This window comes from Pan troglodytes, chromosome 11 (genome assembly GCF_028858775.2).
Source record: "Pan troglodytes isolate AG18354 chromosome 11, NHGRI_mPanTro3-v2.0_pri, whole genome shotgun sequence".
NCBI classification, from domain to species: Eukaryota; Metazoa; Chordata; class Mammalia; order Primates; family Hominidae; genus Pan; species Pan troglodytes.
Genome location: NC_072409.2, coordinates 113,142,922 through 113,162,281, shown reverse-complemented (window position 1 = coordinate 113,162,281; position 19,360 = coordinate 113,142,922). Strand labels below are relative to the sequence as shown.

General features: G+C 38.3%; 1 long non-coding RNA gene across 1 annotated transcript; it reads right to left on the bottom strand.

Moving 5' to 3' along the window:
• Positions 1–558: 558 nt before the first annotated feature.
• LOC134807692 (uncharacterized) lies at positions 559–2,614 on the bottom strand. Its single transcript, XR_010148784.1, has 2 exons — positions 2,515–2,614; positions 559–883 (listed from the first exon to the last, which is right to left on the bottom strand). It is a non-coding gene; the product is annotated as an uncharacterized LOC134807692 (long non-coding RNA).
• Between the last annotated feature and the right edge of the window lie 16,746 nt (positions 2,615–19,360).

The window sequence follows — 19,360 nt, the reverse complement described above, 5'->3', positions numbered from 1 at the left end:
AATGGAAGGAAGCATATTAAAATCTATTTTGGAAAGATAAATAACCACCAAAGAGAGGAATATGGGAAAGGAGGAAAGCAAGCAAACAGAAAGACTATATTTTAAAAAAATGCAAACATGATATAATTATACACATCTTTATGTCAAATTATATGGGTGTGTATGTCTTTATGTGGCATACATAGCCTCTGGGGAGTGGACTCCCAAATCACCTATAACCACCCAATGGGTTCTTCCTGCGTGCTGCCCAGATAGGGCCGATTTATCAAGACAGAGGAATTGCAATAGACGAAGAGTTTAATATACATAGAGTCAGCTAAATGGAAGACTGGTGATTTACTATCGCTTGAATCAGCCTCCCCTTAAATTTGAAGGCTAGAGTTTTGTTATTTTTCTGTTTGTTTTTTTTTAGATACGGTCTCAGTGTATCACCCAGGCTGGAGCACAGTGACACGATCATGGTTCACTGCAGCCTCAACCTCCCAGGCCCAAGTGATCCTCCTGCCTCAGTTTCCTGAGTAGCTGGGACCACAGGCATGTGCCAGGATGCTTGGCCAATTTTTATTTTTTTTTTGTAGAGATGCGGTCTCCAAGTGTTTCCCAGGCTGGTCTTGAACTCTTGAGCTTAAGGAATCTTCCCACCTTAGCCTCCCCAAATGCTGGGATTACAGATGTGAACCACCATGCCTAGCTAGAGGCTCGAGTTTTTTAAAGATAGTTTTGTGGGCTAGTGAAGGGGTGGTGCTGATTGGTTGGGGATATCATAGGGGTGTGAAAAATGGTCCTCGTGTGCTGAGTCCACTTCTGGGTGGGGCCCACAGGACCTCTGAGTCATGAGTCTTGGGTCTGGGTGGAGCCATCCGATCATCAGAAATACAAAAGCCTGAAAAGACATCTCAAAAGGTTAATCTTCGCTTCTATAATAATGATGTTATTTACAGAAGTAATTGGGGAAATTGCAAATATTGGGACCTCCAGAATAATGACTGGTAATCATTTAACTATGCCTACATCTTAGCAGAATTCAGGCCCCTGTCATCCTCCCAATCTGGTGGCTTTTCATTAATTTAACAAAGGACATTTAGTTTTTGAAAGGGCTATTATCATTTAAACTATGAAATAAATTTCTCCCAATGTTAGCTTGGCCCATGCCCATCAATGACTAAGGGCAGTTTGGAAGTTAAGGCAAGATAAAGTTGGTTAGGTCAGATCTCTTTCACTGTCATAATTTTCTCACTGTTATAATTTTTGCAAAGGTGGTTTCACTTCTAAATTACAGGAGAAACCAGGACGTAGTGAATAAGGTCTGATCTTGTTAACGAATTTATGGTCAATGAGTTCAGAGGCACTGAAGTACTCTTGGCTGCGGGGGGTGGAGGGAGGGTAAAATATACACCCCCCCCCCATAAATTTTGGATAATCTTTTGTCTTATTATTCACATAATGATATTCACATGTAATCAGTGACTTATTTTATTTTTATTTTTATTTTTTGAGACAGAGTCTCCCTCTGTTGCCCAGGTTGGAGTGCAGTGGCATGATCTTGGCTCACTGCAACCTCTGCCTCTGGGGTTCAAGCCATTCTCGTGATCAGCCTTCCGAGTGGCTAAATTTTGTATTTTTAGTGAAGACACTAAATACTACCGTATTTTAGTGAAGACACTAAATACTACCGTATTTTAGTGAAGACACTAAATACTACCGTATTTTAGTGAAGACACTAAATACTACCGTATTTTAGTGAAGACACTAAATACTACCGTATTTTAGTGAAGACACTAAATACTACCGTATTTTAGTGAAGACAGGGTTTCACCATGTTGCGCAGGCTCCACTCAAACTCCTGGCTTCAAGTAATCTGCCTGCCTTGGCCTCTCAAAGTGTTGGGATTACAGGCATGAGCCACCACGCCTGGCCTCATCAATGACTTTTAAATTACTCTGTTTTAACTTGAAAATCTCCTGTAAAACCGTATTTCTGACAGTATCTCCAACTGGGGAGAAATTATGGCATAGGCCAGGCCCAAATCTGGCACCTCTCCCTTATTTGAGACTTTAGGAGTAACCAGTGAATTCTAAACAAACCTTCCAGACAACCCACTGATAAGAGCAGCAATTCAGTTTATCAGCTGTAAATTACCAACATGAAAACAAGCCAATATTTTTATCTCTCCACCTCCTCCTTCTTATCTCCCCCAGGGACAAAAATGGAGAGAAAGGTTTGTTTAAAAGTGATAGCAAAGCAGTTAATTGCAGTACTTATCAGCCAGCACGGTTTCATTAAGGCGTGCTTAAGAAAAAAAATCTCACTAGTCCTACAAGCTCCTTTGCTGTGTTTAGCTGAGTACCTTTACGAGTACAGACATCAGCTAAACATCAAATGAAGATTAATGAGTTCAGCAAATGGATTAGTCTTTTTTCTCCTTCTATTCTGATGTTGAATCTATATATCTTGCTCAATTTCACATCCCACATTTCACAAGAAGCCTTGGTAATGTTACTAACAGTATCTCACCTGTATGTAATGACTAGTGCACAAACACTTTTATGTACATCATCTAATTTCACTGTGAACATAACTCTGAGATACAGGCAGTCAAGGCATTATTATTTCTGCTTATTAGAGGACAAAAGCAGAGCCCAGAGGGTTAAAGTGGCTTGTTCTAGGTCACAGAGTTAGCAAGTAGCCAAGGTGACACTAGAATGTAAGAAGAATGATTCCTCTTTGAATGAGATAGCCATTATGTCATCCCGCTGCATGGTTTGGCAACTCAGGGATGTAGTTGCATCTTATTTTCTTAGTTTTCCCCCAGGGACAGCTGAAATAAGGAAGATTTTGGAAGTGAAGAGCCAGCTGCATTGATGATACCCAAGAATAGGATTTTGACTATCAGGGCTGTGGCATCCTAGGCCAGGGATATGGATAAAACATCGGGGACAAGAAGAATGCCTTTGCCTGCTCATGATTTATAACCTGAGAAAGAGTTCCTTACACTGAAACATAAAAGCAAGAAAGAAGAATGACTAGAGAAAATGACAGTAATTCCCCCTAGGAATTCATTGAGAATGGATTCAACTACAGCACTTATGATCTCAGAAGTCTATATAGTTCTGCACAAAGAGTAGGAATGAACACACTAAACATGAAATTTTCATCCAAGTAGGGAACTAGTCTCATAGGTACCAAGGAGATGTGGTGGGTTGAGGATCTCACCTCATATGACCAAAAGAAAAGTTGAATCATCCAAGAGAAATATTTAGAAGAAGGGAAAAGGGAGTCACATGGAATGTTAAGAGGGTGTGACGTTAGCTGGAAATCCATAGACTGAAATAGACTCACAAGAAAGAGTATTTGGGTGAAGAAAAAAGAGAGAGAAACAGGAATTCTACCTGTGGGGGTATGCTTCTTATTAAAAATCCCACAGCGAACATTATTAAGAGAGGCACAAATCTCAAGATTGAACAACAGACCAGAAAAGAACCCAAGTTTCTTTAAATAAGCAGACTTGACCCATACTTGCAGATCTGTTGGAGGAAAAACAGATGTTGGCAAAATTATGAAAAATAAAAAAAAGTAAGACAAAATTCCAACTTCAATTATTTTTTTCTCCCATGGCATATATGTAAAATAATCTGTGAAAGAGAAGACTGGACACAAGCCATGTTAAGGTTTCCAGGGAGGGGTGCAAGACAGATTCCAAAAACAACAAACCATTGCTATGCAATAAAAATTCCAGCATCGGGTATTTAGCAGATGGTTTTCCATTTAGAATGGAAAGCAGTGATCGTCAGAAGCCACCATGGGGTCTGAAGTGCAAGCATGACAAAGTAACCTAATTTCTCCTGACATGGTAGCAGGATTGACAGAGCAGAAGGATGCAGATAACTTGCATTAGCAACATTTCTGACATTCTTTCTTGACATTGGACAAAGTAAACAAATGGGCTGGAGACTAGCATAAAGAGTTAAACTTGTAGCTTTTTGGACTTGCCCAAAGAGTATTGATTGATGCATCCATGTCAGCTTGACAACAAAGGAGACTTTAATTGGTGCTATTGGCCTTGGTCCTGGGCATGGTCTTGATTAAAAATTTTACTAAAAACTTGAGCAAAAATACAGACACAGTGGTGTGCTGCAGCTGGCTTGTGAAAGCCTTCTACCATGATTGTGAGGCTTCCCCAGCCACGTGGAATTGTAAGTTTAATTAAACCTCTTTCTTTCGTAAATTGCCCAGTCTTGAGTATGTCTTTTTCGGCAGCATGAAAATGAACGAATACAATATCTAAAGAACTCTTTACCCCAAAACAACAGAGTATACATTCTTCTGGGTGTCACATGGCGCTTGCTCTAAAATCGATCACATAATTGGAAGTAAAACACTCCTCAGCAAATGCAAAGAAACTGAAATCATAACAGTCTCTCACGCAACAGTGCAATCAAATTAGAACTCAAGATTAAGAGACTTACTCAAAACCACACAACTACATGGAAATTGAACAATTTGCTCCTGTATGACTCCTAGGTAAATAATGAAATTAAGGCAGAAATCAAGAAGTTCTTTGAATCCAATGAGAACAAAGAGACAATGTACCAGAATCTTGGGGATGCATCTAAAGCAGTGTTAAGAGGAAAATTTATAGCACTAAAATGCCCATATCAAAAAACAAGAAAGATCTCAAATTGACATCTTAACATCACAACTAAAAGAACTAGAGAACAAAGAGCAAACAAACCCCAAAGCCAGCAGAAGACAAGAAATAACCAGGATCAGAGCAGAACTGAAGGAGGCAGAGACATGAAGAACCCTTCAAAAAATCAATGAAGCCAGGAACTGTTTTTTTTTTGGAAAAAGTAATAAAATTCATAGACCACTAGCTAAACTACTAAAGAATAAAAAAGAGAATAATAAAATAGACACAATTAAAAAATGATAAAGGAGATATCACCACTGACCCCACAGAAATACAAACAACCATCAGAGAATACTGTAAACACCTCTATGCAAATAGACTAGAATATCCAGAAGAAACTGATAAATTCCTGAACACATACATCCTCCCAAGACTGAACCAGGAAGAAGTTGAATCCCTGAATAAACCAATAACAAATTCTGAAATTGAGGCAGTAATAAATAGCCTATCAATCAAAGAAAGCCCAGGACAAGATGGATTTACTGCTGAATTCTACCAGAGGCACAAAGAGGAGCTGGTACCATTTCTTCTGAAACTATTCCAAACAACTGAAAAGGAAGAACTTCTCCCTAACTCATTTTATGTGGCCAGCATCATCCTGATACCAAAATGGCAGGGATATAACAACAACAACAAAAATTTCAGGCCAATATCCCCGATGGACATTGATGCAAAAATCCTCAAAAAATACTCACAAACTGAATCCAGCAGCACATCAAAAAGCTTATCCACCACAATCAAGTAGGCTTCATCCCCAGGATACAAGGCTGGTTCAACATACACAAATCAACAAATGTATTCCATCACATAAAATAAAACAAAAACTACATGATTATCTCAATAGATGCAGAAAAGGCCTTCAATATAATTTAGCATCCCTTCATGTTAAAAACTCTCAATCAACTAGGTAATTGATGGAACATACCTCAAAATAGTAAGATCCATTTATGACAAACCCACAGCCAATATCATACTGAATGGGTAAAAGCTGGAAGCATTCCCCTTGAAAACCAGCACAATGATTCCCTCTCTCGCCACTCCTATTGGAAGTATTGGAACATAGTATTGGAAGTCCTGGCCAGGGCAATCAAGCAAGAGAATGAAATAAAACGTATTCAAATAGGAAGATAGAAAGTCAAACTGTCTGTTTGCAGATGACATGATCCTATATCTAGAAAACCCCATCATCTCAGCCAGAAAGCTTCTTAAGCTTATAAGCAACTTCAGCAAAGTCTCAGGATACAAATTCAATGGACAAAAATCACAAGCATTTCTATACACCAAAAATAGACAAGCAGAGAGCCAAATCATGAATGAACCCCCATTCACAATTGCTATAAAGAGAATAAAATACCTAGGAGTATACGTAAAAAGGGAAGTGAAGGACCTCTTCAAGGAAAATGACAAACCACTGCTCAAGGAAATAAGAGAGGACATAAACATGGAAAAACATTTCATGCTCATGAAGATGAAGAATCAATATCGTGAAAATGGCCATATGGGCCAAAGTAATTTATAGATTCAATGCTATTCCCATTAAACTACCATTGACATTTTTCACAGAATTAGAAAAAAAATACTTTAAAATTCATATGGAACCAAAAAAGAGTGTGTATAGCCAAGACAATCCTAAGCAAAAAGAACAAAGCTAGAGGCATCACACTACCTGACTTCAAATCATACTACAAGGCTACAGTAACCAAAACAGCATGGCACTTGTACAAAAACAAACACATAGACCAATGGAACCAAATAGAGATTTCAGAAATAAGACTGCACATCTACAACTGTCTGATGTTTCACAAACCTGACAAAAACAAGCAATAGGGAAAGGATTTCCTATTTAATAAATGGTACTCAGAGAACTGGCTAGCCATATGCAAAAATTGAAACTGGGCCTCCTTCCTTTTTGTTTTTTTTTTGACACGAAGTCTCGCTTTGTCACTCAGGCTGGAGTGCAGTGGTACAATCTTGGATCACTGCAACCTCTGCCTCCTGGATTCCAGCGATTCTCCTGCCTCAACCTCCCAAGTAGCAGGGACTACAGGTGTGTGCCACCACATCCAGCTAATTTTTGTATTTTTAGTAGAGACAGGGTTTCACCATGTTGGCCAGGCTGGTCTTTAACTCCTGACCTCGAGTAATCCACCTGCCTTGGCCTCCCAAAGGGCTGAGATTACAGGCGTGAGCCACCATGCCTGGCTGCTTTCCTTACTTCTTATACAAACATTAACTCAAAATGGACTAAAGAATTAAATGTAAAATCTGAAACCATAAAAACTCTAGAAGTAAATCGGGGCAACACCATTTAGGACATAAGCACAGGCAAACATTTCATGATGAAAACATCAAAAGCAATTGCAACAACAACAAAACAAAAAAAAAGAAAAGCAATTGTAACAAAAGCACAAATTGACAAATGGGATCTAATTAAATAGCTTTTGCACAGCAAAACAAATTATCATCAGAGCAAACAGACAACGAACAGAATGGGAGAAAATTTTCACAATTTATCCATCTGATAAAGGTCTAATATCAAGAATCTACAAGGAACTTAAACAAATTTACAAGAAAAAAACAACCCCATTAAAAAGTAGGCAAAAGATATAAACAGACTCTTCTCAAGAGGAGACATTTATGTGGCCAACAAACATAAGAAAAAAAGCCCAATGTCACTGACCATTAGAGAAATGCATATCAAAACCACAATGAGATATCATCTCATGCCAGTCACAATGGTGATTATTAAAAAGTCAAGAAATAACAGATACTGGCAAGGCTGAGGAGAAACGGGAACACTTTTACGCTGTTGGTAGGAATGTAAATTAGTTCAACCATTGTGGAAGACAGTGTGGTGATTCCTTAAAGACCTAGAACCAGAAATCCATTTGACCCAGCAATCCCATTACTGGGTATATACCCAAAGAAATATAAGTCATTCTATTATGAAGATACATGTACATGTATGTTCATTGCAGCACTATTCACAATAGCAAAGACATGGAATCAACCCAAGTGGCCATCAATAATAGACTGGAAAAAGAAAATGTGGTACATATAAACCATGGAATACTATACAGCCACAAAAAGAATGAGATCATGTCCTTTGCAGAGACGTGGATGGAGCTGGAAGCCATTATCCTCAGCAAACTAACAAAGGAACAGAGAACCAAACACTGCATGTTCTCACTTTTAAGTGGGAGCTGAACAATGAGGGGGGACACCTCACACCAGGGAGGGGAACACCACACACTGGGGTGTGTTGGTGTGAGGGTGCGGGGGAAGGAAGAGCATCAGGATAAATAGCTAATGCATGTGAGGCTTAATACCTAGGTGATGGGTTGATAGGTGCAGCAAACCACCACGGCAAACATTTACATATGTAACAAACCTGCACGTCCCGCATATGTATCCCAGAACGTAAAATAAATTAAATTAGATTAAAAAAATACAAATAAAACCTAAAACTATAAAACCTCAAGAAGAAACCGTAGAAAATGCCATTCTGGATGTAGGCCCTGGCAAAGATTTTATTATGAAGACTCCAAAAACAATTGCAACAAAAATAAAAATTGATAAGCAGGACCTAATTAAACTAAAGAGCTTCTCCACAGGAAAAACAAAACAGTAAAACAAAAACAAACAAACAAAAAACTATTGACAGAATAATCAGACAACTTACAGAATGGGAGAAAATATTTGCAAACTATGCATCTGACAAAGACCTAATATCTAAAATCCATAATGAACTTAAACAAATTAACAAGCAAAAACCAAACAACTCTATTCAAAAATGGGCAAAGTACATGAACAGACACTTCTGAAAAAACATACATGAGGCCAACAAGCATATGAAAAACTGATCAGCCGGGCGTGGTGACTCACACCTGTAATCCCAGCACCTTGGGAGGCCAAGGCGTGCGGATCATGAAGTCAGAAGTTCAAGACCATTCTGGCCAACATAGTGAAACCCTGTCTCTACTAAAAATACAAAACATAATTTAGCCCAGTGTGGTGGTGTGCACCAGTAATCCCAGCTACTTGAGAGGCTGAGGCAGGAGAATCAAGTGAACCAGGGAGGTGGAGGTTGCGGTGAGCCAAGATTGCACGACTGCACTCTAGGCCAGGCGACAGTGCAAGACTCCGTCTAAAAAATAAAATAAAATAAAATAAAAAAAAGAAGAAAGAAAAACTGATCAACATCACTAATCATTAGAGAAATGCAAATCAAAACCACAATGAGATATCATTTCACATCAGTCAGAATGGCTATTATTAAAGTCAAAAAAATAACAGATGCTGATAAGATTGTAGTGAAAAGAGAACACTCATACATTGCTGATGGGAATGTAAATTAGTTCAGCCATTGTGGAAAGCAGTTTGGAGATTTCTCGAAGAAGTTAAAACAGAACTTCCATTTGACCCAGCAACCCCATTACCGGGGATATACCTGGAGCAATATACATTATTCTGCCATAAAGACACATGCATGCATACGTTTGTCACAGCACTACTCACAATAGCAAAGACATGGAATCAACCTAGATGCCCATCAATGGTGGACTGAATAAAGAAAATGTGGTACATATACACCATGGAATATTATGCAGCCATAAAAGAGAATGGAATTATGTCCTTTTTAGCAACATGGATGGAGCTGGAGGTCATTATCCTAAGTCAACACAGGAACAGAAAACCAAATTCTTCATGTTCTCACTTATACTTTGAGTACACAAGGACACCAAGAGAGGAACAATAGACACTGAGGCCTACTTGAGGGTGGAGGATTGGAGGAGGGTGCAGATTGAAAAACTACCTATTGGGAACTATGCCACCTACTTGGGTGCCAAACTAATCTGTACACCAAACAGCTGCAACACACAATTTACTTAAGTAGCAAACCTGCATATGTACCCCCCGAACCTAAAATAAAAGTTGGAAGGAGAAAACAAAAGCAGGGAGTATTCCTGTGAAATCTTTATCAAATACTAAAGCATAGGCAATTCTAATTTAAAAACCAAAGAAGCATAAGTGCAAAAAATAAAAGGAAATTAAAGGCTAAAATTCAGACTGATTCAACTGATGTGAGGGAAGCACTTGTTAATCCCCCGGCTCCTCCTACTTTCCATTGCCTGATTATTCTGAATACACTAACTCTTTTGTGCCTTTTCTCTTTCCCCTTGAACTCTCTAGCAACAGATGTCCTTTAACACGGGGATCTTCTAATAAATCTCAGGTACCAGCCTCAGCACAATGTAAGCCTTGATGTCAAGCCAAACTCTGAGCCATTTTCAAGGATTTTCCAGACCCTAAAAAAGTCCAAACTAAATTTACAGAAGAATTTAAAATTATTCTTTGTGCTTATGATTCAGGACTCATTGATTTATATCAATTTGTCAATACGATAGTCCTGGATGTGCTCAAAAATGGCCTCAAAAGTAGATTAGAAGTATCCAACTAAAGATTCTGAAGATCCTACCAAGCATCCCTCTAAGGATGGAATAAAGAGAGCTAGTAAAATAGGACAAATACTTCTTGAGACCACATCTGAGATTTTTCCTATAAGAATAGACTGGGCAGGCCGAGCATGGTGACTCATGCCTGTATCCCAGCACTTTGGGAGGCCAAGGTGGGCAGATCACGAGGTCAGGAGATTGAAACCATCCTGGCTAACACAGTGAAACCCCGTCTCTACTAAAAACATAAAACAATTAGCCGGGCGTGGTGGCGGGTGCCTGTAGTCCCAGCTACTCGGGAGGCTGAGGCAGGAGAATGGCGTGAACCCGGGAGGCGGAGCTTGCAGTGAGCCGAGATCGTGCCACTGCACTCCAGCCTGGGCGACAGAGTGAGACTTTGTCTCAAAACAAAAACAAAAACAAAAACAAATCACAAAAGAATAGACTGGGCAGTAATCCAGTCTTGCAAACAGGAAAAAAGGTGAATCTGCTGCTTTGAACTATCACATCTACTTAGAAAAAATATTTAAGCTGCACTCTGGCTTTAGAGATGATGAATTAGTCTTGTAATCCCATTTTGTTAATAGATTGCATACAGAGATAAGTGATTTATTGAAGAATCATACACTAGAATAGGAAGTTACTCCTTTGGTGGAGTTACAACATTTAGCCGAACATCTTCAGGGAACATTGGAACAGGAAAGAAACCACGGGGTTATGCAAATTAATGACCTTGCAATTACAATTGCAGGAGTCCTGCCCTAACTTTAAAAGACTTTTATAACTCTTTTGATAAAGACACTTACGGTTATCACAAACAGAAAGTAATTTGGAAAAAGCATTTAAACAGCAGTATGGACCATGTGACATAGCACAAAAGGGAGATCCTCAACCTCCCACCTCTGGTGATAATTGTCCATGTTGATAGAGCTCCAAGGAATCTCCATGTAAGCAACTTTCAATAATTCCTTTAAATCAACAAGGAGAAACTAACTTAAAATAAATAGAGAAACATGTACTGTGTTGGCAGTTACTAGAGTAATTCTTTATTCTTAATCCCACTATGATACATCAAGAACATCCTTGGAATACTAAAAATATCTTAGTAATGGGAGTTTCCTATCAAATACAAAGAGTTTCTCTGTTGGAACCCATAACTGTCACCCTTGGCCTTACCTCTGAAAGTCCTGCTTTTCTGTTACTGTCCCTGTGAATCTCCTAGATACAGACCTGCTTTCTGTACTAAAAGGTCAAATAAAATTTCCTCTGAAGAAATAACCATAGAAATTCCAGATTCATCAGACACTGAAGCATTATGTTCTCCAAGCCCAAACTGAATGTCCTGAGGAGACTATTAAATTCCATAGAAATATAGATATTACAGATCTTGCTGAAATACTTGACGCTCTATGGGCCTCTTCTTCAAAAGATGTGAAAAAAGTTAAAAAAAATCCTGAACCTTTTACAATTCAAATTGATGCTTCAAAACGATCTCCTAAATTGTCTCAGTACTGTTTAAAACCTGAAGTCATACAAGGGCTCACTCTTAGAAGATTCAATGAATCAAAGACTTATTTCTTGTTTTTCTTAAATACTCCTATCAATGGAGGCTAAAGCAACTCCATCTTGAATGGGAGACTAAGCAACTCCATCTTCCATGCTAATCCACCACGTTGACTTCTCATTAACCCCAGTTCCAGGAAGGGCTCCAAGATTTCCAGTTTATCTATTGTTTCTCGTATAAAAGTGGATTCTTACTGTAACTCCTGCCCTTAGGTCAAATAACTTTGATGTTACTGCACTTCAATTGTCTTACAACATTCCTTCGGAATCACCTCTCCACTACAGTATATAAACCCTGAGTCTAGCAGGTAATGGCATGGGGATCCACCATCTTGTCTTGCTGCCACCTGAGACACAGACATTAATTTGTTTGTAAGTCCCTATTAAATGTTTCTTTCTGAAAAACTAGATATGTCAGTCTCTTTCTTTGGTCTCTCACCTTCCTTGAATTTTAGGGGTAAGTTTGCATAAACCTACCCACTGCGAAACACTGTCCTACCTATAAGGACCCATGAAGAAGAATAGAGATCTATACAAGATCTTAGAGCTATAAATAAAATTATTCCAAGATTTCCTTTAGTGCCTAGCCTAACCACCCTATTGAGAAATGTCACAACTGAATCCAAATGGTTCATAGTAGTGAATTTATGCCCTGCTTTCTTTAGCATTCCTGTAGACAAAGGGAGCCAATAATTATTTGCCTTTACTTAGAAAATTTAGCAATATACTTAGACAGGAATGCCTCAGAGATGTACTAAGGCTCCCTCATACTCTTCTCAGGTTTTACATCAGGATTTTAAAACCTTACTATTTCCCAGAAATTCTACCATGATTCAATATGTAGATGATTTGCTTTTTTGCTTTGTATCCAAAGAGACCTCAGAAATTGATTTGATATATTACTGTAACGATTGGCTTGCAAGACCATAATGCTTCCTGAATAAATTTTATTTCTCATAAGATTTAATGCACTATTTCTTGTGGGAATTGATATTTATCCACAAAAGGATGTTTTATATCTCTAGAAATAATAAATATTATCCCAAATTATCCTAAACCAGTGACTAAAAGACAATTCAGAGGATTCTTCAGACTTGCAGGAAATTGCAGGTCCTGGGTGACTAACCGGTTTTATGAGATTATGCTTCTTTCTCCCTCAGACCAACATATTCTTCACTGTAACTCGCTGAACCCTGTTAACCCTCTTAGTTTGCCTAATGAAGGAGAGGCTCACAATTGAGTCAAAGTGGTTTCCCAAAATTTGACTCTTAGCCTAGATTTACAAGAAACACCACTGACGAATCAGAATTGGTACTCAATGTTGATGGCTCCTGTACCAAAAATTCTAAAAGAAAATACCAAGCTGAGTAAGCCATCACAACTCAGTATGAATTATTAGAAAGAAAAGTGCTTCCTCAGCTTAATTCAGCTGAACCTGCAGAATTATTTGCCCTCACTTGAGCCTGTGAATTAGCCAAAGATAAGACTGTAAATATCTATGCTGATAGCAATATGCTTTTAGCATCATCCATAATTTTGCTGTTATGAAAACCCGAGAGGTTTATGATACCAAATAGCATGCTATGAAAAGTGAACCTCAAGTTGCCACTCTTTCTGCATTACTGCTACCTTCACAAGTTGTTATAATAAGAGCTGAATCTCATATCTACAAATCTGACTCTGAATATCAAGGAAATACTGTGGCCAATGTTCATGCTAAAGCTGCAACTACAGAGACACCTAACATACTAAGGCTCTGTAACTTGAATGAGCTCCCTAAGGTTGATCCAAATCAAATAATTTATGATGATTTGTTAATAAACAATGGTATGCTCCTGAAATGAAACAAGACTGGCATGATAACAGATGCAAATATAATTAAAAAAACAAAAACAAAAACAAAAAAACAGGAAAAAAAAGGGACTCATGGAGGACCTATACGGATGCTTGGTACTTCCAGAGTCTTTAAAACTTCCTTTGCTGAAAGCCTTGCATTCAGCAAATCATAATGATATTAATAAGATGACACAAATTATGGAAGAATATTGATGGAGAGATTGCTCCAAGGTGGCTAGATGGGGATATAATCAATGTCTGACTTGTCAAACTCATAATCCTGGAAAGACCATTCAAGTGGCCCCAGGAACAACTCCCCAGCCATCAGAACCATTTGAACATTTGCAGATGTTTCATTCAATTACCCATTTTTATGGGTTATCAATATGTGTGTAAAACAATCTGTATGGTTTTTGGATGTATGGAAGATTTTCCCTGTTAAAAGGCTGAGGCAATTACTATTGTCAAAAAATTATTAGAAAATGTTTTTCCACTTTGGGGAATTGCAAATAAAATTTCTAGTAACAGAGAGACTCACTTTACTGTATAAACTGTAAAACAACTAAACAAGATTATTCAAACATTATGGTATTATTATTATTCCCAGTATCCCCAATCTTCAGCAAAGGTTGAATGAACCAATGGCATTCTAAAATTAGAACCAGCAAAACTAACTGAAACCACAGGATTACACTGGCCTAAGGTGTTGCCTTTAGCTCTTATGATCTACACCTTTTAGAAAACATAAATTGACTCCTTATGAAATTGTTACTTGATTATCCATGCTTTTAATGACAGAACCCCATGTTCATCCAGTACTTATAAACTCTGACACAATCAATATTATAAAGCATTAATTCAATATTCCAAAGTATATTTACAACAGGTAAAATAAGTCTTCAGAGACTCACTGTCTAATGATGACTTCATGCCCAACACATTGGAACTTGATGACTGGATGTTCTGAAAAAGACATCAATGAAAAACTGCACTTGAGCCTCACTGAAAAAAAAAAAAAAAATCCTATCACATTCTTGTATGTCTCATACAGTAGTTAAATTAGAGGGCATCAAAACTTGGGTCCATATCTCTCAACCGAAAAGAGCTTCCTCAGACTACTGGACATGTCAAGCCACAGTTGACTTAAAATTAAGTATATTGAAGGAAAAGTTTTCCCCAGAAACAGATGACAAAATGAGGTGGACAGCTTCTGCCCAAGAACACGGAACAGTGCCCCCTTGTATTCCCTTTATCTTTCCAGAATTTGCTCTTAACTTCCAAAATAATCATAGTAAGATGACTGTGATCCTACTACTTTGCAAACTAATACACAGTGTTTAAACTCACACTTTTATTTCTGTTACGAACATACACCACACAAGCTGAACATGTACTAAGGTCTACTCTCCAACACATAGCCTCCCTCACTAACCCAAATAATTGATGGTTTTGTAGCCATCTAAATGCTTCGGAAGGCTGGATGCAGTGGTTCATGCCTGTAATTCCAACACTTTAGGAAGCCAAGGCAGGAGGATCATTTGAGCCCAGGAGTTCAGGACTAGCCTGGACAATACAGCAAGACTCTGTCTCCACAATTTTTTTTTTTTTTTAAATAGCCAGAAATGGTTGCAGGCACCTGTAGTCCATGAGGCTGAGGTAAGAGGATCACTTGAGCCTAGAAGTTGGAGGTTGTAGTGCGCTATGATCCTACCACAGCATTCCAGCTTGGGCAACAGAGCTAGACCCTGTCTCTGTTAAAACAAACAAACAAACAAACAAACAAACAAAAACTTGGGAAGAATTTCAATTAATACTAGAACCAGCTCCTATATATGATTTGTTGACCCATTCAGGAAAATGACTTTACAAAAAGGTTTAACATAAGTCATCTGACTAATACTCATGGCCAGCTGGTTTGGCATTGGGAAGAAGCACTGGAAGCCACGGGATAGCTTCTAGTTACTGTAAGTTTTATTACTGGTGACTTATCTGTATGCACAGAAAGCCTTAATGGTACTAGATCTAACTCAGGTAAGGTCCCAGATTCACTCTGTAATTAAATCCTTTGGTTTGATTCAGATGATGAAGACTGGACTTCTATACATAATAACATAACATCATTAAAAATTGACAATGTTACATCATTAAGGAACCTACTGAAACCCATACATTGGCTCAATGGAAACTGTAGGTAAATGGAATGCCTCAAATGTACCACTATGTAAGATAGATAACAGTTTTGGATGCTGGATAGATCAATACACAGGACATATCAAGAAAGGGAGTTAATCATATTTAATTTATGACTGAATGCATAGATTATTTATCCAATTCAAAGAAGTGTTTTTTGCTCCTATCCTGGTTTAAACCACAATCATTCAAACTGACAATGTGCACATGCCAACATGCCAAAAAATAATCACGACATTCATCTCACTCCTGATTTGTGGGTAGTGGGATCTGTCTTAATACTTTATCTCGGTAATACTGGCTTTTTCATTCTGTGTGGTAATAAGATCTACAAATGTTTTCCACTCGAATGATCTGGACACTGTGATTTGGGTTCTCACCCCAATTAACTAAATACGACTTCTAAATGATAGTCAAATTCTTAACAGGATCATTTGTACACAGAACCCTCCCGCCCCCATAAGTTTCTCATTAGTCTCAAAACCTCATTATATGAAGAAGTTCTGGATCTTATTCTCTTACTAGAGAATTCTGCCCTCAAATGGGAGTGTTTGAACTACAAAAATCACTTATCAATGTTTCTGCAACTCTTGTAAAATAATTTAATGGTACCTTAAATTCTCTTCAACTGATAAAATCTAAAATGAGCAGTTTAGCCTCAGTAGTGCAGATGCTCCCCAACCTATAATGCGGCTACATCTGGATAAGGCCATCATAAGTAAAAAAAAAAAATCTTAAGTTGACAGCACATTCTAGACTTGTAGTTTTAATTTACCACGGGCTTACTGGGACATAATCCTATCTTAAGTCAAGGAGCCTAGTGAAACATATCTCTTTTGCACCATCATTAAGTGGAAAAGTCATGAGTCCAACCATCATAAGTTGAGGACCTTCTGTACTTCAAAACAGAAAAGTTCTTGATACCCTAACTACTCAACAAGGAAGAGCTTGTGCGCTTATTGGAGAAAGATGCTGTTTCTATGTCCATAAACAAGGAATTGTAAGCCCAGAAACTGGAGACCTAAAAGATAAAATCCAAGTATTCCACCTAATTGGGAAAGCCCAATCAGTTTATCCGTTAGTGGTTAAAACTTGACTCTGGGGGACCTTGGCTTTGGGGTATTTCTCAAACTCCTGGTATTACCCTCCTATTAGTCATACTGACAATATCCCCTGTACATTATATTCTTTCAAGAGGCTTACATGCTTGTCAGCAGCCACTAAATCATTGGATGATCTCCATGAGAATTGAAGGGCAGAAACTATATGAACTCAAATCATAAGAAAATAACCTATGATAATTTCAGTATGCAAACTTTAGGTGAGCGTGGGAGAAGAAAACAGTATGTGGTGACTGAGAGTAACGCTTAATAGTTGGCCACACTCCCAGTTAACTGAGTGTGTGACCAAAGAGGGGAAAATGTTAAAGATATACTTTTTAGAGGCCACAGTTTGATTATCCCCTTAAAACAGACATCGATAGCCACGAGTGAAAATTAAAACTGTCCTGATTCCCCTGTAATACTAGCTGTAACCATAAACACAATTTAAGCTTTCCCAGGTCAGCATGACCTTACAATTTCCAGCTAATTAGCTATCAATAGGTAAGCTTATAGAGCCCAGCGGCTTGAAAAGATAAGTTTCAAGTAGCCCATCATGATAGGGAATAATGTTCTTTCTCATTCTCACTTAATAAACTGTGCTGTAACTGCTGTGGGCTGAGCTTCTTAATGCTTTCAGTTTGAAGTTCCCCAGATCATAGCCTGTACTTTAAAAACTTCTAAATTGTTCCAACTTGATCTGGTTTTATTTTTGTCAAACTGAAAAGTACAGGTTAAAGCCAGGTTTAGGCACAAGGAAGCTGGACTCAAATGATGTCACAAAAACTTCATTTTTCTCCCCGTGTTGCTCAGTTCCGCTTTCCTCCATGTTGGCTTCCTTCAGTAGTAACTTAAGGCGTTTATCATATCAACACTTGCAACCCCAATAGCTTAAGCAAAAGATCCGGTCACTTTGGTGACAGGGATTGGAACACGATTGTTTAGTCCTGGGTTATTATTTCTATCTCCGGGTACAGAGACTGAGGGTAGAAAAGCGCTGGCCAAGGAAAAATCATGATGCAGTTACCAGGAGAAAGAGAAATCAATGGTGGGCATCCAAAGACAACACATGCCCACTAACACACACCACTTGATCTGTGAAAAAGAGTAAGAAATTCTAATTCACCTCAAAAAGGTGTAATCTTAGGATCACTGAATTAATGAAAATCGAATATCAAGTTATGAAATGTAGAGCTATAACTGCTTAACTACTCTTGTAGTATTGTATACAGTACTTGACATTTTACTTTATAGGGGACATTAAATACTCAAGAGAAGGCAGATGAGGTTGTCCTAAAAACATATGTAGAAAGATTTACAAAAAATAGTTGAAGAAACCAGGAAATGTTTGTTTTGGAGAAAAGAAGACTTAGGGGATACAGGATCCCTGTCTCCAAATATTTAAAGCCCTTACTTCTGACAGAGAATGTCCTCTGTGTGGCTCTAGAAGGTACAATCACAGGATCAGGCGGAAGATTTAGGTTGCAGATAAGAAACTACCCTCTAACAATGAAGGCTGCCCAACAATAATGGGTTGACTCTTAAGTCTGGGAGGACTCCTTGTCATTAGAAATGTTCAAACAGGGTTTGGCTAATCAAACTTCTGGAAGGCTATTGAAGTCTGCTGGGGATATTGCATAGTGGAATAGCATTTTACTTCAAAGTTAGGCTCTAAAGTCAGTAAGGCAAAAATCACATATGCCAAAACTGCCTTGAGAATTACCTGTGAAATATGGTATATGAATCACGGTTTTAGGACATGTGATATATATGTACAAATGTATTATATATTTAATAATGCACAATATAATAAAGAATGCAATTTTTTAAGCACTGGCATCACAGTGCTTAAAAACCTGTGAGAGGTTTTTTGTAGATGTGTAGGAACTAAATAAAGCAACCATTGCAATCACTGATTCAAGTATCCTATTTCACGTTCACTTTGGGGCACACACTGATGGGGTATAATAGTAGGTGCATTGCTGTAAACACCTCACTCTTTGCTCTCACTAACAAGCATATTTAGTTGAATCATCCTATTGTATAATAAAGAATTTGACTAGCTTTTGTCCCTGGTTCCTGGGAGGGAGACTAAATCTCCTTAGAGTTTCCCAATTAATAGCAGTGTCTTTGTTATTCATGAACCTCTTGGATCACATCTGAGTTTATGGTAAGAGATGAGATGACTCAGGAAGGGGGTTGGTCACCAGAAAAATCTACTATATGAGGAGAGCTTTGGGACTTTGAGCCAGCCTGACCTCCAGGAAGGGTAGAGGGGCTAGAGATTGAGTCCATCCATGGTCAAGGATTCAATCAATCATGTCTACAGAGTGAGACCCCAACAAAAACTCTGGACATTGAGCTGAGTGGGGAAACTTCCTGGTTTTTGAGCCCATCAATGTGCCAGAGGGTGGTGCATGCTGGTTCTACAGGAATAGGACATGGAAGCTTTGCATTCAGGACCCTCCCAGACCTTGCCCTGTCATCTCTTTATTTGGCTGGTCCTGATTTATATATTTTATAAA